Source organism: Polypterus senegalus, chromosome 1, assembly GCF_016835505.1.
Source record: "Polypterus senegalus isolate Bchr_013 chromosome 1, ASM1683550v1, whole genome shotgun sequence".
NCBI lineage: Eukaryota > Metazoa > Chordata > Cladistia > Polypteriformes > Polypteridae > Polypterus > Polypterus senegalus.
Window position 1 is genome coordinate 192,928,024 of NC_053154.1, and position 23,625 is coordinate 192,951,648.

General features: G+C 38.4%; 1 protein-coding gene across 3 annotated transcripts in view; it reads left to right on the top strand.

Annotated features, from left to right (window-relative positions):
- Window positions 1-23,625, top strand: part of LOC120537137 (LIM domain containing preferred translocation partner in lipoma) — a 451,145-nt gene that overhangs the window by 282,921 nt on the left and 144,599 nt on the right. The window lies entirely within an intron of this gene.

Below are 23,625 nucleotides of genomic sequence, written 5' to 3' on the forward strand. Positions count from 1 at the left end.
CTTAGGAGGGTTTCATAACGTTTTGATCGCCACCCAGCATCACTATGCTTACTTTCTACTTGTCATCGTTTTTGGTGACCTCAATGCATTGCCAGGCTAATGAGAATCATGTTTTTATAAAACACATTTTTATATATACCCTTCTTTCCATTAATATCTTAATTGGGAAATTGTCTCAATGTTTAGATGTTTCTAGTTCCACTAATTGTGAATACATAAAGTTGTGAATGTTTAATACTGAATATAGTCTTTGTACTTCTTTTTGGTGTGTGCCTTTGGAGCTGGTGTATCTATATAAGGAACTGCAAAGCTAGTACCTATCCATTAAGGAAAATCATAAATTCAGTCAGAACTTTACCATGCAAATTGGGCGTAGAAAAAAAACCAATTTGAATTATCTAAAAGAAAGAAACTGTGACGTACTTGACATAGATCAGTTTGGTTTATGAGTAGGACATCTGCAGTTCATTATAGAAAAAAGTCCTAAACATTTGTTGATGAAGTTATCAAAATTGTCCATAGTGTAGGAATTAAGGTAATACATAATGCCATTGGCAGAAGACTGGCAGCAGAACAACTGTATAAATCCCAGATCACAATTTTCAAAAAAATATAAAAGTCAGGTTGGAAATGCTAAAAAAGTTTGACATGAACGAGAATAGTTCAAAAACCATGAGATAAATTGAAACCATCACAAAGGTGATTGCAAGGGGGGCATATCTATACTAATAAAAGGCAAAGCCCTCACTGACTTACTCACTCACTCATCACTAATTCGCCACTGTCGACCGCCATATTGAACTTTCCAACGTCAGACTCACTGACTCACTCATCACTAATTTTCCAACTTCCCATGTAGGTAGTAGGCTGAAATTTGGCAGGCTCATTCCTTACAGCTTACTTTCAAAAGTTAAGCAGGTTTGATTTCGAAATTCTACGCGTAACGGTCATAACGATCGACAACGTCCGCCATGTTAAACTTTTTTATTTATGGCCCCATTTTCATGAAATTCAGTAGGTGGCTTCCCTGCGGTAACCCAAACTGATGTACGTACTTATTTCGGTGGTATGACGCCACTGTCGGCCGCCATATTGAACTTTCCAATGGTCTTTGTTACTTATGGGCCCATCCTCAAGAAATTTGTTACGCGGGTTCCCAAAGTTAACTGAATCCTATTTATGTACATATATACGTCCATAGCCTGCAGCTCGGTCGCCGTGTGAGGCTCCGTTGGGTCCCCTATCCCAACGCCTCCCACGTTGTTGGCTGCCTGATTTGAGGCAAGATTGCTTTTCACATGGCCGACAGGTCATAATACAACCGGAGGGTCGAACTGACAACGTGGTATACAAAGAGATCCTTAACAAATAATTATTGGTATATTTTCACTCAGTTTAAACAGGTTTACTTTTCTTCTAAATAAAAATTTTAAGGCAGTACTTCGCCACTGCGAAGCATGGGTGTTTTGCTACTAAACAATAAATTAAACATTCCACTCCATCAGTGAAACACCGTGGAGGTAGAGCCATAGCTTAGCATATATTGCTGGATCTGTCTGATCTTTGTTGATAATGTTACAATAATTTCAGCAGCAGAACTCGTCCATTAATTGTAGAGGGAGGTAGTGGATTGTTTTAAGCTCATTAAGTCAATAATTTTGGTAAAATCCAATTAACCATTCATTTCAGTCCCTGAAAAAGAAAATAAACTCAGAATCCCCTTAAAACAAATGATAACTGAAAATGATCAGATGTAAAGTCTTTATAAAGCATATCAAAAGAATGCAGTAAGTTTTGGGTGATGACAGCAGACCGTAGGCCTGATGCAGCTGTTTAGTGCTGACTTTTATGTATCCCGATGCCAAGCATTATACAGTTTATGACTTTAATTAGTTCATCCTTTTGATTACTTGAAATGGGCAGAGTGGAACACAAAATGTTGTGCATATATTGATTGATGCTTTGTGTCTATTTTTAAACACACTCTTAGCAATGCATGAACTTGCTTGTAAGAGAACCAGTTTAGGATTTATCAAAATATAAGACTATGAATTAGCCCGTGTGGTCTTAAGAGTGTTATAAGACGTCACCATTTCTCCTTTAGACCAAGACAAGAATCATGTTTTCATTATAACCTGCAAAGTCATTTACACATTCCACATATGTATTATAGTTACTTGTTTTGTGCCAACTGTAACAACTTGTTTAATTGTTTTGCCCTTGTTTCCTGCTATACTATTCATTACATCTTGCCTGTAGAAGGGGCCTGAGTTGCCTCGAAAGCTTGCATATTGTAGTCTGTTTAGTTAGCCAATAAAAGGTGTCATTTTGCTTCGCTTTTCTCTCGATTACAGGGTATAAATTGTTAAATATTTCAATTTAGAGTTTTCCTTTATAAACATCAGGCTGTTTTTCCTTAGAAGACTATATTTCTTTAATGTGTGTATTGACATTCTCATCATCTTACAACTCTATGATGACCAGTGTGATTTTTTTCTATGCTGTTGTGTTCTGGGCTGGTAGCATCATTTCAGGAGACGCCCTTAATTAACTGAGTGTGGCACTGTGATAGTATAAGAACCAATATAATTTCAGATTTCAAGCAGTTATAAACAGTAGAATAGTTCAGAGATTAAATGGAGACTGGCTGCTTCGCTTGGCAGAGACAGTGCCGGGGCGAGTCAGCATTTTGGTTTAATTCATTAGCCTTGAGACATGTAACCTCATAAATCATGTTGCTCACCCTCTGCTTCCTTGTCTTCAACAAGAGAAATTTATTCAGTAGCAGAATATAAAAAATACTACCATAAGCATCAAAGTATCATCCACCTCAGCAGCAGCAAGGACAGGTCCTGCAAATCAGCATTTTAAACATAAGTGAACTTCTCTTCTGTAGTGTATTTTTCCACTTTTCTATATTGAAGACAATATTTATTTTAATAGCTTTATTATTTTTTAAAGATGTAATTCATGTTGGAAAGCAGATTTACCCCTTTTTTCATCTGATATATACTTTTTTGTGGTTTTTGGGTTTTAAGTGAAAATTTTATTCTAACTTAAACTTCTGCACTTCAAGGTTTTATATGCTGATAAGAGTGGATTCCATACCAGCTCTCAATCAGAGATTTTGTATTTTCTATCTTGATTTGTTCCTTTCTTTTGTATGCACATTTATTCCAAAAATTTGAAATTCTAAACATAGTGACTTTTCCATATTTCTAGTTAATGTGACAGTAACAGTATATAACAAAGTATTGTGTCTGATCATCCAGATCACATTTACTGCCATATTTCCCAAATTAAAGATCAGGAAAAAAAAAAAATGTTTATCTTGGTCTAACTCACATATTACTAATGGTGGTTTTCTTCATGTGCAGTTTTAATATTTGTATTCAATGAACTTGGCTGTACAGGCCCAGATAATCAAATTGTCAGTCATTCAGTCATTTTCCAACCTGCTATATCGTAACACAGGGTCACTGGGGTGTGCTGGAGCCAATCCCAGCCAGCACATGGGGCAAGGCAGGAACAAATCCCCTGGCAGGGCGCCAGCCCACCACAGGGCACACACACACTGTGGGGGGAAACCAGAGCACCCGGAGAAAACCCATGCAGACACGGGGAGAACATGCAAACTCCACGCAGGGAGGACCCGAGAAGCGAACCCAGGTTTCTTTACTGCTAGGCAGCAGTGCTATCATTGCACCACCATGTTGCACTAATAAAACTGTAAAAATGAATTTTACATTATTTCAAAGTGTGCTAACCGCAGTTAATTACACAGTGATTTTCAAACTTTTGATTGATTTAAAATTGTTGTAATGTAATTTGTGAAAGTGATCCATAAGATACATCCCCATAGTGAAAATCTAAAGTAAATTTCGGTAGTAAGAAATAGAAACACTAATAATAATTCAGTTTATTTAGTTGTGTTTCTCAAGGAACTCCAACTCATTACAAGATAAAAACATATAAACTACATAACCATAGATTGTACCTACTGTGTACTGTAGCTAAACACTCTAATGGTGTTCCATTCTCTTCATCTTTATTTTATGCAACAAGACCTTTAATATTGTGAGACACAATATAGTGCGCTAATGGTGTTTTTTTCTGATACTATAAAGGTTGTCGCTGTACAGTATAATCTTACCATGAATCATCAAATGTTAGTGTAGTGATTTATGCTTTTTAAAGAATATTTAATGTACAGTAGCAAGAACACCACTTTCTGTTATTACAAAAATATAGTAATTATCCATTTATGCATGAGGTGTCTTGTGTACGTTGCAATAAAAATAAAAATGGTATTTTAATAAAGCCATGGGTGTCATATTTTAAGTAAATCAGTTTCCATGTTGTCTTCTTTCTTTTGTTGCTAAAATATGGCTTTTGGACAGGTATACCCTGAGACGTGCAGTATATGTCAGCTTAGTTAATTTGCTTTTATCTACTATCCTACTTACGTCAAGCTGCATTCAGTGAAAGACTCATTACCACTGGATAGCTGACGTTCAGAGCATTCTAATGATGCATAGTTGTCTATGATTGGTCATTTGTACTACATGTCACAGCTGTGCATATATGGCAACAAATGTAATGCCTATGTAATAGGGAATCCATTCCCGGACGGGTTTATCCTTGCCTGGGAATTCAGGAATCCCGTATGTCATTCCCGGGAATCCCGGGGATGACACAGTGCACGGGCATCTCACATGTGAACGGTTTTAGAATGACCGACACTTATTTTTAATAAAACTACTGCAACATGTTGACACCAATAAAAGACTAACCTTATCTACAAGCAGTTAATGCTGTCACATAAGTACATGTATCTAGTTCAGGGGTGCCCACACTTTCAACTTGCGAGCTACTTTTAACACTAGAATTACCAGAGCCTACGAAAAAACTCGTAATTCCGTCCCACCTTAAACTGCTTCTTAAATCCCTTCACACCTCTCCGCCAGCATCCTTTGTCTTCTAAATGTGCTGATAAAGAGAATCTTGGAGCAGCCGGCTATTCCATCCCCCCACCAATTTAGAACGTGCACGAACTTCAGCTTGATTGAGTATCTGGGAGTGAAGTGGAGTTTTAGAGTGGAAATAATAGATCGTTATTTGGAACACACGCATTTCATGTCTGTTCAGTTTCTAAAGTAATCTGTGTCAACACATTGTTAAAACAGAAACGTTTTTTTATATTCTAGTAGTAGATGACAAAATGTAGGCATAAACTATATAATGTATGAAGCCTGAAGTCCAAATAGCAAAGAAACATTTTCACAAAAATAACACAATTGCGCTTTTATTCAAAAATATAGCTGCAGAAACAAAAAGCCGCCTTAACATGCGACATTGAGAGCATTTTATTGTAACTGCCTCCGTGGTTTAATAGACTCAGCCCCCGCTTGGGAATCAAGGGTCACGAAGTTCGATCCTGCGCCCCTCCGTTTTGAGAAGTAAACTGCTCTTATTCTTAGTGTTTTAGAATAAAAGCATACATTTGATTTCAGTCTGTAACAGCCGGTGCAATTTATGATCCTTGTAAAGGTTAGCCTTTTTTTTTTTATTCACTTTTCATTCTCTCAGTCGCGTTCAGAATCAATCCATACAACCCCATCTGGCACGGCTGTTTTCACTAAAGACGCGCTATAGCTCTGCAGTGTACCACGATGCATACTAACGCCAAACACCTACCCCGGGTTCTGACACACAAACGCTGGCGAAGCTGCCTTCTTCGTATCTCACCGTCACTTGCTTTTCTTTTTATTCAGTTTTCTTGAGTGTCCCCGCATGTTGCTCTATGCTTTTTCTTTTGTACTCCAGGACATGCAGAGGAAAGAATGGTAAAGACCAGTAACTTCGGGCGCTATATGCAATCATCAGACACTCCCCATCTGCCCGTGTCGTTCAAACACAGGAACATATATTGGTGTAAAAGTATAACAAAAGTGCACTTTTATTCAAGTGCACTTTTTCCATCGCCTTTTCCTGTAAGAAGCAATGTACACACTTCTCTCTATGCTGTGGTTTCTAGTACACTGCAGAGCTATAGCGCGTCTTTAGTGAAAACAGCCGTGTCAGATGGGGTTGTATGGATTAATTCTGAGCGCGACTGAGAGAATGAACAGTGAATAAAAAAAAAAAAGCTAACCTTTACAAGGATCATAAATTGCACCGGCTGTTACAGACTGAAATCAAATGTATGCTTTTATTCTAAAACAGTAAGAATAAGAGCAGTTTACTTCTCAAAACGGAGGGCGCAGGATCGAACTCGTGACCCCTTGATTCCCAAGCGGAGGTTGAGTTTATTGAACCACGAAGGCAGTTACAGTAAACTGGTGTCAATGTCGCATGTTAAGGCGGCTTTTTGTTTCTGCAGTTATATTTTTGAATAAAAGCGCAATTGTGTTATTCTTGTGAAAATGTTTCTTTGCTATTAGGACTTCAGGCTTCATACATTATATAGTTTATGCCTACATTTTGTCATCTACTACTAGAATATAAAAACGCTTTCTGTTTTAACAATGTGTTGACACAGATTACTGTAGAAACTGAACAGACATGAAATGCGGTGTTCCAAATAACGATCTATTATTTCCACTCTAAAACTCCACTTCACTCCCAGATACTCAATCAAGGCATGAGCTGAGAGAAGTTCGTGCACGTTCTAAATTGGTGGGGGGATGGAATAGCTGGCTGCTCCTAGCTTCTCTTTATCAGCACAATTAGAGAATAAAGGACGCTGGCGGAGAGGTGTGAATGGATTTAAGAAGCAGTTTAAGGTGGGACGAAATTACGAGTTTTTTCGTAGGCTCTGGTAATTCTAGTGTTAAAATGACCAGGTCGAAATGATCAATATATATATATATATATATATATATATATATATATATATATATATATATATATATTGCATAGTTTTACTGTCACATAATGGAAAGAGTTCGCGACATGTGTTTCGCCCTAATTCTGGGCTCATCAAACGTACACACTCACTGCACTCCCTCTCGTGGATCGAACCTTGGACGTCAGCATCGAAGCCTCTTTACGTTGTGCCACAGCGTGTGGTTTGTTTGACAGCATGTAGATCGGGGTAATTACATTCATGGCATTCGTAGTCTGAATCACAATCTGATTATATGGGTGGTTACCTACCAGGTCTGCAAGTCAGCAAACATCCGCCACGGTGCCCTCTTCAGTTGCAAGAAGCAGATCATAGAATGTTGCATAGTTTTACTGTCAAATAATGCAAAGAGTATGCAACATGTGTTTTGCCATAATTCTGGGCTCATCAGGTGTACACACTCACTGCACCCCCTCTCGGGGATTGAACCTCGGACGTCAGCATCAGTGGCGAAGCCACGGCGTGTGGTTTGTTTATTTGACAGCATGTAGATCCGGGTAATTACATTCATGGCTTTTGTAGTCTGAATTACAGAATCACAGTCTGATTGTATGGTTGCATGTGGGATGACCATTGTGTTAGAAGAAAAGAGATCTCAGACTGGCCGCCCTGTATGTCAATCAAGTGGCAAATGCCATAGGGAGGATATATGATAGACTAATATTTAAAAAATATTTTTTTTGAATACAACACGATCTACCTGATCAGATACTGATACACTTGTTCTAAACAACGCCTGCACTTGCCGTTGCTCTGAAACACAACCATTTCAGCTTTTACTGATGCATCCAGTTTCTTCTCATCATTCTGTGATGGCAAGTTTCTTGGCACAGATAATGCAGATGCAACAGACTGACGCATTGCAATTTCAAGTTGCTGCTTAAAGCTGTTGTCTGACAAATGTCAATGAAGTCTGCCCCATCCCGGCATTCGTGAGCTGCAGAGTGCAGATTCCTCCCAGTCCACTGTGCTCTGTCTTAGTGGGTGCCGGGAGACTGACGACTGCTGCTGGTCTGTTGTTGACTGAATTAATGAGCAGCACACTACACCGTGGGCCAAAAAAACGTGCCACTTAATTATTTTCAACTATAACTCTGTTATTTCTTGATCAATTTTTACACTTTTACACGCTATATATGCAAGCTTGGCTGTTCCCAGTTTCGCGGAAATGAAAAATGTCCGGGAATCCCCTACTACGTAACATGCAACATTACTCATTGTTGAGCACAAAGCTTGAGTCAGATTTTTAAAGTTTTGACTTTATTAACATATTTGATTAATAAAGGCTACGCTTCATTTGTAAGTACTGCTTAGCATGACTTAGAAGCTTCATAGTTCATGCATCAGGGGTTCAATTACCATATCCTAACCTATATCAGGTTTCTGAGCAGTGCTTTATCAATTTCAACTCAGAGTGCTCCAGCAGTGTTTATTAGTGTACTGATGAGTAATTGTCATGCTATACTTGTGCCACTTGAGGGTTCATGTGAGGAACAGAAATACAGGTGCCGATCATAAAATTAGAATATCATGACAAAGTTGATTTATTTCAGTAATTCCATTCAAAAAGTGAAACTTGTATGTTAGATTAATTCATTACACACAGACTGATGCATTTCAAACGTTTATTTCTTTTAATTTTGATGATTATAACTGACAACTAATGAAAGTCCCAAATTCAGTATCTCGGGAAATTAGAATATCAATTAAGACCAATGCAAAAAGGATTTTTAGAAATGTTGGCCAACTGAAAGGTATGAACTTGAAAAGTATGAGCATGTACAGCACTCAATATTTAGTTGGGGCTCCTTTGGCCTGGATTACTGCAGCAATGCAGTGTGGCATGGAGTCGATCAGTCTGTGGCACTGCTCAGGTGTTATGAGATCCCATGTTGCTCTGATAGTGGCCTTCAGCTCTTCTGAATTGCTGGGTCTGGCATATTGCTTCTTCCTCTTCACAATACCCCATAGATTTTCTATGGGGTTAAGGTCAGGCGAGTTTGCTGGCCAATCAATAACAGGGATACCATGTCATTAAACCAGGTACTGGTAGTTTTGGCACTTTGTGCAGGTGCCAGGTCCTGTTGGAAAATGAAATCTGCATCTCCATAAAGTTTGTCAGCAGCAGGAGCATGAAGTCCTCTAAAACTTACTGGTAGACGGCTGTGTTGACCTTGGACCTCAGAAAAAACAATGGACCAACACCAGCAGATGACATGGCACCCCAAACCATCACTGACTGTGGAAACTTTACACTGGACCTCAAGCAACGTGGATTCTGTGCCTCTCCTCACTTCCTCCAGACTCGGTTGGTTTCCAAAGAAATTGCAAAATTTACTTTCATCATAGAACATAACTTTGGACCACTCAGCAGCAGTTTTGTCTTTAGCCCAGGCGAGACGCTTCTGACGCTGTCCCTTGCTCAAGAGTGGCTTGACACAAGGAATGCGACAGCTGAAACCCATGTCTTGCATACGTCTGTGCGTGGTGGTTCTTGAAGCACTGACTCCAGCTGCAGTCCACTCTTTTTTTGAATCTCCCCCACAGTTTTGAATGGGTTTTGTTTCACAATCCTCTACAGGGTGCGGTTATCTCTATTGCTTGTACACTTTTTTCTACCACATCTTGTCCTTCCCTTCGCCTCTCTGTTAATGTGCTTGGACAGAGCTCTGTGAACAGCCAGCCTCTTTAGCAATGACCTTTTGTGTCTTGCCCTCCTTGTGCAATGTGTCAATGGTCGTCTTTTAGACAACTGTCAATTCAGCAGTCTTCCCCATGATTGTGTAGCCTACAGAACTAGACTGAGAGACCATGTAAAGGCTTTTGCAGGTGTTTTGAGTTAATTAGCTGATTAGAGTGTGGCACCAGGTGTCTTCAATATTGAACCTTTTCACAATATTCTAATTTTACGAGATACTGAATTTGGGACTTTCATTAGTTGTCAGTTATAATCGTCAAAATTAACAGAAATAAACATTTGAAATACATCAGTCTGTGTGTAATGAGTGAATCTAATATACAAGTTTCACTTTTTAAATGGAATTACTGAAATAAATCAAGTTTGTCATGATATTCTAATTTTATGACCGGCAACTTTAGCTGTTTATTTTTGAGTATGTAATTTAGGTGCAATAATGTTAAAACCCCTTGGTGCATAAGTAGCTAATATTGCGTATTGTTTAGATCTGCTGTGTTCAAATCACAACCATGGCTACTGTCTATGAAGAGTCTGCATTTTCTCTGCATGGCTAAGTGGGTTTTCCTTCTACTTCCACAAAGATGTGCATGCTGTATGTTCTTAATTAAATGGTTCTTGGCCCTAGTCTTACACAAAGTGTTATTGTTTGATAGAGGCTAATTCAGTGTCTTATGTTTATTTATTTCATTTATCACTTTTACTTTAAATGAACATCCCTTTGAATTATTAAATTCATGATTCTGATTGCTGTATTACTGAGATGTTCAGTAATCAGAAGTGTTAGGCCATTTTTATACTTCACGCGACATGACACTTGCTCTAGCGGACGCTGCTAGTACGCAAGCGTTTTACTGTTTATACTTGTGCGCATACTTTACGTAAATCTGTAAGAATCCACCAGGTGGCAATGTGAGATGATATCACGGTGAGAACGGGTTCAGATTCGCTGTTGTGAAATGACTGGAACACCCATTAAATTCCGAGGACACCTTACCGCAATATCTCTAAAAAGGATGTTTAATGATTAAATCCATCAATCTAGGGATGTGTCCATTCCAGCAAGCATTAGGCACAAGGCAGAAACAATCCGTACAAAGGGGAACAGCTCATCACAGGGTGAATACAAGCACACACACACAAGCATTATTTTAGTGTCTCCTAATCTCCATATCTTTGGAAGGAAACCGGCGCACAAAATGGAAACCCACCAGGAAAATATGTAAATTCCAAGAAGGGAACACCAGGGACGTGACTCCCTGCGTGACAGCAGGGCTACCCCTCCACCACCGTGTCACCCCCACGTGTGTAATTATTAATAGTATTCATTATTTAAACAAAATTAACAATTCATCTGTAACATGTAGCATACATACTTGAATGCATTTCATCATGAAAATGATATCAAGTATAAATAAGGATTCTAAATGTGCATTAAGTTAGAATTTCATATATTTAATATATTTAGTGTTCTGTGTGGCGATCTATTGCTGTTTACCCCAGAAAAAAAAGATGGCACAAAAGATGATATGTGAGACTTTTAAAATGTATCGTATCATTACGATCGGGGATATGTGACGCTTGAATATAAAAGCACCACGAATGCACTTGTATGTCGGCATTTTGCTTTACCACATCGAACCATTCATCAGACATCGAAGCCCGCACATCAATCCCATAGGGTCCACATAGCGGCTTTCTGTCACATATAGATAGTAAACAGAGACTCTGACTTTTATCACACTGTGACCCCCAACATTTTGCTGGCACTGCAGCTCGAGCACACATAGCGTTAATTTCTAGGGACCTGCTCAGAGGATGTGTCAAATGAACGCTGGGAACGCATGGCAACCATGATGTGTGTGCGTAAGCGTTCTGAGCGCGATGTATAAACAAGCCCTTAAAGTCACTTGACATTTGTGAAATATTAACACTCTGAAATTAATGTCACCCACATAGAACTTCTCCAGTGCATATCTGACATTTTACTTGTTTTATCATTACCCATTTCTTTTACTAGCCCATATAGCGCAATTCACTTTGGAGGACTGCAGCATCGGTTACAGGTCAAGCCATTATTGGACACATGCATGCATTTGAAGGGGTATTTTGAATGGGGAAGAAAGAGGAGAAAACATATAGGAATAACATTCAAACACTATTGAAAGAGTAAATATGAGTTAAGGGGTATTTCTGTAGTTTATTTACTTGGTATTTTAATAATTTACACAAAACACTTTTTTTTTTTTATTCACTAGCAAAATACCCGCGCTTCGCAGCTGCGAAGTACTGCCTTAAAATTTTTATTAAGAAGAAAATTAAACCTTTTTAAACTGAGGGAAAATATACCAATAATTATTTGTTAAGGATCTCTTTGTATACCACATTGTGAATTAGGCCCTCTGGTTGTAATTTAACCAAGCTGTGCGCTGAGCTTACTCTTGAGCATGCAACGTACAGTTGGCCATGTGAACAGTAATCTTGTTTCAAATCTCACAGCTTGGATTGCTGCTGTCATAATTGGTTTGAGTTTCATGGTTTGTTTCAATTACGACAGTATTTGTAGGACTTGTGTTGAAGAGACATTCGGCATCTGTCAAGCGTTGTAAATATACAACCAGTTTCATCGATAACTTCACATCCAGCTTTTGATTGTGTATAAACATTCATAAACATCAAAGTGTCCACTACTGAAATCATCACCTGTCAGTCTAAGATGTTTAAGAGGCATTGGCGGTTGTGAAAAGGTGTAAAATATTTGGCCATTTTGGTACACTTGAAAGTGATAACCGAACAATTCACTGGCAGCCATCAACTCACTTGCAGATGCATAGGTGAAGGGCTTATGCATTTCACTCTTCTAGTGCTCCTGTGTAGTTTAATTATCTCCTGTACCGTCATCAGTCCACACCTTGAACCTGTCCCAGTCATTCAATACATAAGACAAAATGTTCTTCTGGATATCAAGAGTGAGCCTGATATGGCGTGCAATATGTAACAAAGAGAATGGAAAAGGTAGGTGCCATCTCCGGGCATGGAAACCACTCGGTAAGTGACAGTTCTTTGATCGATGGTGATCACCTTGATGGACATGGTAATGGGGGTACAGTTGGAATGATAAAGGAAATGGGAACCTGAACAATGTAAAGTAAGTCTAAAATACCTACACAATAACTATAATCGTAATAAATTAATAATAAAACAGCAGCGCAGGGAAGCCACCTACCAAAGTTCGTGAAGATGGGGCCATGAATAAGAAAGTTCAACCTGGCGGACGTTGTTGACCGTTTTGACTGTTACACGTAGAATTTAGAAATGAAACCTGCTTAACTTTTGTAAGTAAGCTGTAAGGAATGAGCCTGCCAAATTTCAGCCTTCTACCTACACGGGAAGTTGGAGAATTAGTGACATTTGGAAAATTCAATATGGCGGCCGACAGTGGCATCATACCACCGAAATAAGTACGTACATCGGTTTCGGTTAGCGCAGGGAAGCCACCTGCCAAATTTCGTGAAGATGGGGTCAGCCTTCTACCTACACGGGAAGTTGGAAAATTAGTGACGTTGGAAAGTTCAATATGGCGGCCGACAGTGGCGCCATACCATCAAAATAAGTACGTACATCGGTTTCGGTTAGCGCAGGGAAGCCGCCTACCAAATTTCTTGAAGATGGGGCCATAAATAAGAAAGTTAAATATGGCGGACGTTGTCAACCGTTATGACCGTAACGTGTAGAATTTCGAAATGAAACCTGCCCAACTTTTGTAAGTAAGCTGTAAGGAATGAGCCTGCCAAATTCTACCTACACGGGAAGTTGGAGAATTAGTGATGAGTCAGTCAATCAGTCAGTCAGTGAGGGCTTTGCCTTTTATTAGTATAGATTCCATACAAATACGCTGTGTGCACAATTATTAGGCAAGTGAGTATTTTGACCATATCACCATTTTTATTTATGCATTCTGACTCTAAGCTGTACAAACTTTATAGTTATTGGTTTTAAACATATCAGGTGATGTGTATTTGTGTAATGAGGGAGGGTGTGGCCTAAGGAGATCAACACCCTATAGCAAGGTGTGCTTAATTATTAGGCAGCTTGTTTTCCTGAGGCAAAATGGGTCAAAAAAGAGATTTAACCAACACTAAAAAGTCAAAATTTATAAAAAGGGGGATGCAACACTCTTGAAATTGCTCAGACATTGGGGCGTGATCATAGAACTATGAAACGTTTTTGTTGCAAATAATTAACAGGGTCACAAAAAACGTGTTTTTTTTGGGCGCTTAAAGACGCAAATTAACTGCCAAAGATTTGAGAGGAATCAAATGAGAAGTTACCAGGAACCCATTATCCTCCAGTGCTGTCATATTCCAGAACTGTAACTTATATGGAGTGCCCAGAAGTACACGGTATTCAGTGCTCAGAGACATGGCCAAGGTAAGGAAGGCTGAAACCTAACCACCACTGAACAAAACACATACGTTGAAACATCAAGACTGGGCCAAGAGATATCTGAAGACGAATTTTTCAAAGGTTTTATGGACTGATGAGATAAGTGACTCTTGACGTAGCAGATGGATGAGCCCATGGCTGGATCAGTAACGGCACAGAGCTCCACTTCGTTTCAGACACCACTAAGATGAAGATGGGGTACAGGTATGGTCTGGTATTATTAAAGATGAGCTAGTTGGACCTTTTCAGGTTTAAGATGGACTCAAAATCAACTCCCAAACCTACTGCCAGTTTTTAAAAGACAAAGACACATTATTCAGGCAGTGGTAAAAGAAAATGTCTGCATCTTTCTAGAACACCATGATCTTTATGCAGAACAATGCTCCATCACATGCATAGAAGTACTCCACTGCGTGGCTAGCCAGTAAAGGCCTTAAAGATAAAAGAAAAATGACATGGCCCCCTTCCTCACCTGACCTAAAGCTTTCTTAAACTGCAGATTTATGGGGAAGGAAAAGAGAACACCTCTTTGAACAGTGTCTGGGAAAGGCTGTTGGTGGTGCTGCACAAAAAGTTGTCAACAGATCAAGAAACTGACAGACTCCATGAATGGAAGGCTTATGACTGTTATTGAAAAGAACGATGGCTATATTGGTCACTGAATTTTTTATTTTGTTTTGAAAGGTCAGAAATGTTTATTTGTAAATTTTGAGTTGTTTGTTTATTCTTCTCACTTTAATTGATGAAATCAAACAAATGAGATGGGAAAATTTTAGTTTTTCCTTTAGTTGCGTAATAATTCTCCACACTAATAGTTGCTTAATAATTTTGCACACATATGTATTTCCCTGAGAATGTTCATACTCACATTTCCTTCATAAACATTCAAGTTACAGGTTTATTAAAATTTTGGATTAACTGATAGCACTGTATTTGTTCTATATTAAAATGAATCCTCAAAAATACAACTTGCTCAATAAATGTGCACACAGTGTAGATCAATATAGGATTGAAAACAAATCAACCCCCACCCCTGAGAAAGAGACCTTGGCCAGCAGAGTAAAACTTAAAGCTAGCAAAATAAGTAAATACATGAATTAATAAGTGAATAAAGATAAATGGAGAAGAATAAGAATAGGGGAGAGAATCTGCTTCCTCAGAGCTTTAAAAGCTTATTCTAAAATGTTATTGATTAGATCCTGCCAGGTTTTGAAAAAGTTCTGCACAGATCCTCTAAGTTAGAATTTGATTTTTTCCAATTTCAAATAGTATATAACATTAGAAGGCACAACAGTTAACCAGCATTATTATAAGGAAGTTTTAATAAAGCTGAGAGAAAATGTCAGAAAATAACTGCTGCAACTGTGGGAAAATGGTTTCATTCTTCACCAGGACAACGCACCTGCTCACACAGCACTTTCTGTAAAGCAGATTTTGACTGACAAGCGCATTACGTTATGTTAGGTAGAATGCCCAGAGGGGACTGGGCGGTCTCATGGTCTGGAATCCCTACAGATTTTATTTTTTCTCCAGCCGTCTGGAGTTTTTTTTGTTTTTTCTGTCCCTCCTGGCCATTGAACCTTACTCTTATTCGATGTTAATGTTGATTTATTTTGTTTTATAATTGTGTCCTTCATTTTTCTATTCTTTAATATGTAAAGCACTTTGAGCTACTGTTTGTATGAAAATGTGCTATATAAATAAATGTTGTTGTTGTTATTACTACACTTGAACATCCTCCATATTTGCCCGATTTAGCACCGTGCAACTTTTATCTTTTCCCCAAAAGTTAAATCAGTGCTTAAAGAGACAAGTTTTGAGTCAGTTGATGCTGTAAAGAAGAAAACGGCAGAAGTGTTGAAACATCTGACAGAAATTGATTTGCTCCATGCCTTCAACCAGTGGAAAACAACACTACAGCAATATATTTGTGCAAATGGGGAATATATTGAAGGGGACAACCATTAAATTTGTAATTCATATAAATAAAGGTGAGTTATGTTATCAGTCTCGTTATTTAATAGGCACACACCGCATGTCTCTTTTTTTTTGTCAGTGCAGCTTTGACATCATGGACCATAAAGTGCATACTAATTCAGCGTAAGCAGGAATACTCAATAAAACCGAATAAAAAAAAAAAAATCAAGTGACAGTGAGATACGAAGAAGGCAGATTCACCAGCGTTTGTACGTCAGCTTTTATCCCTTCAAATGAGAGAATTTCCAGTTCCATTGTCTCAAGACACCACTCACATCTACAGTTATTCCCAGTTTCAAATTAAAACTAACAGTGTCATATCCCTTGGGTTGTAGTATCATAAGTGTGACTGAGAGAATAAAAGTGAAAAAAGGTAACTTTTACAAGTGCTATAAATTTACAGTGGCTGTTACAGACACAAATCAAATGTATGTTTTATTGTATAAAAATATAACTCACTACTCAAAATGGTAAATTTGCTGGGGAGCTAGTTTCGAACTCACGACCTCTGGATTATAAGTCAGCAGTTCTAACCACAGCACCACGGAAGCTGCCGTATTACAGTATACTTGCACCTTTTCTGAAAGTGTTTATTTGATATTTGGCCATCAGCCTTCACACATTATATAATCCATGTCTACATTTTGTTATTTATTACTAAAAAATAAAAAACATTTGTTTTAACGATTTGTTTACATAGATTGTTGTAGACACAGAACACACATGAAATTATTTCCCTATAAAATTCTGGGTAGTTCACTCCCAGATAATCAATCAAGTCAGAAACTGGGAGAACTTCTTGCTTGTTCTGAGGCGGTGGGGTATAGCTTGCTGTTTGGGCTTATCAACACATTTAGAAGACAAAAGACACTGATGGAGAGGTGCGAAGGCATTTAAGGTGGGCCGGATTTACTATTTTTTTTGTAGCCTCTGGTAATTCTAGTGTTAAAATGTTCAAAGCACCACACTAAATGCAGATCACGCGGCACGGGAGCAACAGCAAGCAAGCAGATGATCGAGCAAAGAGGAGGGGTTTAGGAGGAGTGTCCGTGTCTCCTTGGGGTGTGTTCAACCTCCCTTTTCACAACGGCATGTAGCGCTGGTGGGGGTTGGGTTTAAGAGGTAAGCGAGCAAAGTATAGCTCGCACGGTAGAAGCAGCAACCAGCAGCTGATTGAGCAAAGAGGAGGTTAAAAAAAAAAGAATTTGTTTCCCATTGTTTAACAGGGGTTTCAGAAGAGCAGCTGTATCTCCTTGAGGTGCATTCAGTCCCCCTTTTCACAATGGCGTGTAGCACTTGGCGGGGGGAGGGGTTGTCGAGCAAAGCGAACAGGCGGTGAAACCCCCTAGTGTTACTTATATAAAAGCCAGATCGAATGCTATTTACCTTGATTTATTTACTTATCTTCCTACAGCGCAAAGTCACGAGTAGACTGCAGAGCTTCCAGTGTTTCATCGACAAGGGCATGCTCATAAATTATATGTGTAATGTCACTAAAAATGCCTGCTAACATTTTAGTACGTGGGCGATGGTAGGAGAATGCAGTCAGACTTCTTTTTTGGGCACATACACCGTCCAGTTCTAAACACTAGCTTGGAGAGTCGCTTGCGTACTGAAGAGTCTATAGCTGCAGGTGGAAGTTGCCGTCACACTTTTGCTGTCACTGTACTTTGTATATAAAAGTCAGATCACATGTTATTTACCTCGATTTATTTACTTACCCTCCTACAGAGTAAACTGCAGAGCTTCCTGTGTTTGATCAACACAGGCACGCTGACAAAGTACATGTGTACTGAAGTGACTTCATCTGCAGGTGGAGGCTCCATGCAACTGTCTTTATGGTTCTGTGTGCATATGTATATATATATGTGTGTGTGTATCTATATTATATATCTTGGGACAACCCCAAGAGATTTGACGTGGGGTTTACAAAACCCAGCTAATCAGCCGAGCTGATCCCTGACAGCCCCATCAGAATCCATTGGTCCAAATACGATACCCTTAGTCTTACTCTGATTGAGATTAAAAACATTTACGGCCATCCAATGTTTGACCTCATCATAACATTTATGTAGTGAATTTAAGGACTCTATAAACATAGGTAAATAAATCTGGGTATCGTCAGCATAAAAATGAAATGAAATACAATATTTGTGATGTAGCAAATATAACGAAAATAACAAAAGTCCCCGAATAGACCCATGTGGAACATCATATTTCAAATGAGTAGTAGAGGAAAATACAGACTTGTGACCAACTGAAAAAGTCCTTTTAGTCAAATAAGATTTGAACCAATCTAGTGCACCCCCTCGGATTCCCAGCCACTTATCCAGCCTTGACAACGATGTGATTGATGGTTTCAAAGGCTGCAGTTATATCCAAAAACACTAAAATTGTTGAAACCCCAGAGACAGCTGAAAGTAAAATATCATTAACAACCCTGAGTAAAGCTGTTTCAGTGCTGTGATAAGTTTTAAAACTGGACTGAAATATCTTTTGACCACCATTACAATCTAAAAAGATCTGAAGTTGCTGCAAAACAACTTTCAAGTATTTAAGATAAAAAATGTAGTTGAGAAATCAGTCTAAAATTATTTACGTCATCCTTACTAAGGTTAGTTTTTTTTCAGCAGGGGCTTAACCACTGCATATTTAAAATATGCAGGCACAGTCCCACTGGTAAGAAATAAATTAATATTTATGGTGTGAGTGTATGTAGTGATCCTCTCCATAAGCATATTGGAATAATATCATAAGGACAAAAAGTAACCTTAAGTCCATTTATATTGTCTGTGAGTGAAGAAAGAGACACTCTATATATATGTATATATATATATATATACACATACTGTATATATGTATATACACATACTGTGTGTATATATATATATATATATATATATATATATATATATATATATATATATATATACATATATATATAAAAATAACCATACAAACATATGGTTTCTACTTGGAAATTCATTTATCGGCAGAGTCTGGAACGGATTAACCGCGATAAACGAGGGTTGACTGTAATCCCTCCTCGATCGCGGGGGTTGCATTCCAGAACCCCGCGATAGACGAAAATCCGCGAAGTAGAAACTATATGTTTGTGTAGTTATGTTTATATATTTTAAGCCCTTATAAACTCTCCCACACTGTTAACATTATTAGAGCCCTCTAGACATGAAATAACACGCTTTAGTCAAAAGTTTAAACTGTCCTCCATGACAAGACAGAGATGACAGTTCTTTCTCACAATTAAAAGAATGCAAATAGATCTTCTCTTCAGGAGCAGAGAATTTCAGAGAGAGAGAGAGCGCTCGCAAAGAAAAGCAAACAATCAAAAAGTCAATACGTGTGCTTTTAAGTTTGCCGGCATTTTTTAGAGGAGCGTCAGTATCTTCTAAGCAAACAGCCCCTCTGCTCACATCTCCTCCGTCAGGCGCAGAGAACGTCAGAGAGAGAGAGCGAGATTAAAGCAACAATCAAAAAATCAATGCGTGTGCTTTTGTGCTTTTAAATATGCCAAGCACCACAATAAAGCGGCATTTTTTTCAGAGGAGCGTCAGTATCTTTTAAGCAAACAGCCCTCCGTCAGGCGCAGAGGATGTCAGAGAAAGTGAGAGAGAGGCAGAGACAAGCAAACAATCAAGCTCCGCGCGGGATGCATATCTTATAGCATTGAGGAGTTTTAGTTAATATGTAAAACATGCTCTGATTGGGTAGCTTCTAAGCTATCCGCCAATAGTATGAAATCAACAGGGCAAACAAACTGAGGAAGCGTGTAGCATAAATTAAAAGACCCACTGTCTGCAGAAATCCGCGAACCAGCGAAAAATCTGTAATATATATTTAGATGTGCTTAAATTTAAAATCCGCGATAGAGTGAAACCGCGAAAGCCGAAGCGCGATATAGCGAGGGATTACTGTATATGTGTATATATATGTATATATGTATGTATATATATATATATATGGTATGTATATACAGCATGTATACATATTTGTGTGTATATATACATATGTATGTATATATACATACATGCGTATATATATATATGTGTGTGTGTGTGTATATGTATATGTATATATATGTGTAGTATATATATATATATATATATATGTGTACTCACCTAAAGGATTATTAGGAACACCTGTTCAATTTCTCATTAATGCAATTATCTAATCAACCAATCACATGGCAGTTGCTTCAATGCATTTAGGGTGTGGTCCTGGTCAAGACAATCTCCTGAACTCCAAACTGAATGTCAGAATGGGACAGAAAGGTGATTTAAGCAATTTTGAGCGTGGCATGGTTGTTGGTGCCAGACGGGCCGGTCTGAGTATTTCACAATCTGCTCAGTTACTGGGATTTTCACGCACAACCATTTCTAGGGTTTACAAAGAATGGTGTGAAAAGGGAAAAACATCCAGTATGCGGCAGTCCTGTGGGCGAAAATGTCTTGTTGATGCTAGAGGTCAGAGGAGAATGGGCCGACTGATTCAAGCTGATAGAAGAGCAACTTTGACTGAAATAACCACTCGTTACAACCGAGGTATGCAGCAAAACATTTGTGAAGGCACAACACGCTCAACCTTGAGGCGGATGGGCTACAACAGCAGAAGACCCCACTGGGTACCACTCATCTCCACTACAAATAGGAAAAAGAGGCTACAATTTGTACGAGCTCACCAAAATTGGACAGTTGAAGACTTGAAAAATGTTGTCTGGTCTGATGAGTCTCGATTTCTGTTGAGACATTCAAATGGTAGAGTCAGAATTTGGTGTAAACAGAATGAGAACATGGATCCATCATGCCTTGTTACCACTGTGCTGGTGGTGGTGGTGTAATGGTGTGGGGGATGTTTTCTTGGCACACTTTAGGCCCCTTAGTGCCAATTGGGCATCGTTTAAATGCCACGGGCTACCTGAGCATTGTTTCTGACCATGTCCATCCCTTCATGACCACCATGTACCCATCCTCTGATGGCTACTTCCAGCAGGATAATGCACTATGTCACAAAGCTCGAATCATTTCAAATTGGTTTCTTGAACATGACAGTGAGTTCACTGTACTAAAATGGCCCCCACAGTCACCAGATCTCAGCCCAATAGAGCATCTTTGGGATGTGGTGGAACGGGAGCTTCGTGCCCTGGATGCGCATCCCACAAATCTCCATCAACTGATCAAAAGATGCTATCCTATCAATATGGGCCAACATTTCTAAAGAATGCTTTCAGCACCTTGTTGAATCAATGCCACGTAGAATTAAGGCAGTTCTGAAGGCGAAAGGGGGTCAAACACCGGATTAGTATGGTGGTCCTAATAATCCTTTAGGTGAGTGTATATATATATCTGTGCGTGCTTGTAGACTATTATGTTTTACAGTAATTCTTTGCTCCTATTAAGGGAAGTGATCATGTCAATATGGTCAGGGATTAAATGTGATTAATATTTGGATACAACTTCCCCTACTGTAGAAAACAAGAATTCTGATGGCATAGAGGTAAGCAGGAATACAAAGGAACGATTTAACCAGGTTGGCTCATGATTGACCCTGACAGGGATATTTTTTAGTTGTCTGCATTTAGCAGAGGTGCTACAGTTAGAGGAATGCAACAACCTGGTTTTTGTATGATTTTTTTTTTTTTTTCCTTTTTTCACTAAACAGTTTCTGATTTGTTTTCACCTTCTCTGACAAAGTGTATCGTGGTTTCATTTTTTATTACCCAAAATCTGCCAGGGGTGTGTAGACATTTTATATCCACTGTACATGTTTCTTCACTGCTGAATATTTTCTTTTGTGTGGATTTCAATGGGAAATCTACTTTTTTATTATTCATTTTTTAATAATAATAGAAACTATGAATCAGTGTGTTACATTTCAGTAAGCTGCAAAGCAGATCGTAGTATATCCATCAAAAGCTTGAGCAAAGCTTTATTTTGCAGACAATGTACACTAATTTTAAATGGATTTAATTGTACATGAAAGAAAAACTCCAAACAAAATCTGCTTGCTACAGTCACTTCAACTGAAGATAAATATCATTGGTCCCAAAATTGTTTAAAATATGTTACTGACAGGCTCAATGGTCTTGTTTACTGCAGTGTGGTACTCCTCACAATGTGACAGAGCCCAAAGAATGAACTTGAGGCAGGTAGTGCGAAAATAAAGAACTATACCACTGTAACATAATTCATACAAAACCTATGAATGTTTATATCAGCTGCATCTGTTTTTATAAAAGAAAATAATGTTTTGTTGAGTGAAAACAAAAAGTAAACTTAAAGTCAATTGCATCACTTCAAACACAATTTGACCACATAAGTGGCATTTCTGGCTGACCAGGTTATATTTTTTATTTTGTTTCCTAAACTGAAGTTAAAGGTTAGAATGCTACATTACCACTTTGAGAATTCAGGTAAAATTACTTCCTCTGACTTATCCAACTCAGATCTCCTTTGCAAGGTGTTCATGTGAAAATTTTTTCTTGGAAAACTAATATTTCCTATTTGTCCAATAGCTCTTAAACATCCATCCATCCACTATCCAACCCACTATATCCTAACACAGGGTCACGGGGGGTCTGCTGGAGCCAATCCCAGCCAGCATAGGGTGTAAGGCAGGAACAAATCCCGGGCACAGCGCCAGCCCACCGCAGGACACACATGCACACACTAGGAACAATTTAGGATCGCCAATGCACCTAATCTGCATGTCTTTGGACTGTGGGAGGAAACCCATGGGGAGAACATGTAAACTCCACACAAGGAGGACCCGGGAAGCAAACCCAGGTCTCCTTATTATGAGGCAGCAGCCCTACCACTGCACCGTCATGCCACCCAACTGCTAAGCAGAGAATTTGTAATGTGTTTTTTGAATTGGTGCCTATCACTGTTCCAACTACATAATGACTGTACATGATGTGTTGCCTGCTTCTGTAATAATATAATGATAATTTGATAGCAAAAAATTAAAACTGAATATAAGTAATGTTTGAAATGGTCAGCTATATGAAATATTTGTTGTAGCTCTACTTTATTTACTTGAATGCAGTTCTGAATATTAACTGTGCTTTCTGCCTCATTATTTAAAAGTGGTGCATTTTTTTCAGTAATTCAAAAGATATTTTTTTTAATATTCCTTATTGTATTAGCTCACATTGACTGATGATTTTATGCTGTATAATGACTACATTCAAATGGTGAACAAAACTAACAGGTTCTGCCTGCTGTATAAAATTCCCCATATTGTTACATTTAAGTATGTTAATACTACTGAAAGGTCTTTTTTTATTTGATGAATGTAATGTACTTCTGTTTGCATTTTTTAATTCTACTGTATTTTCAGAATAGAGAGCCCAATCTAGTTTTCAGGCCTGTAAAACAAAATAGACTAGTAAATGATGGCAAATACAGTATTCTGTTTAAATCAGACAGCATAATAACTTTAATGTTTTTTCCCTCACTAGAGGACAGTAAAATATCATCGAAAACACAATTAATATTTATTCTGTACCGTGTCCAATACTAAAATCAGACTGAACTTTTTCAGTGAAGTTGTATAGCATAAGATGTAAATGAAAGTGTGT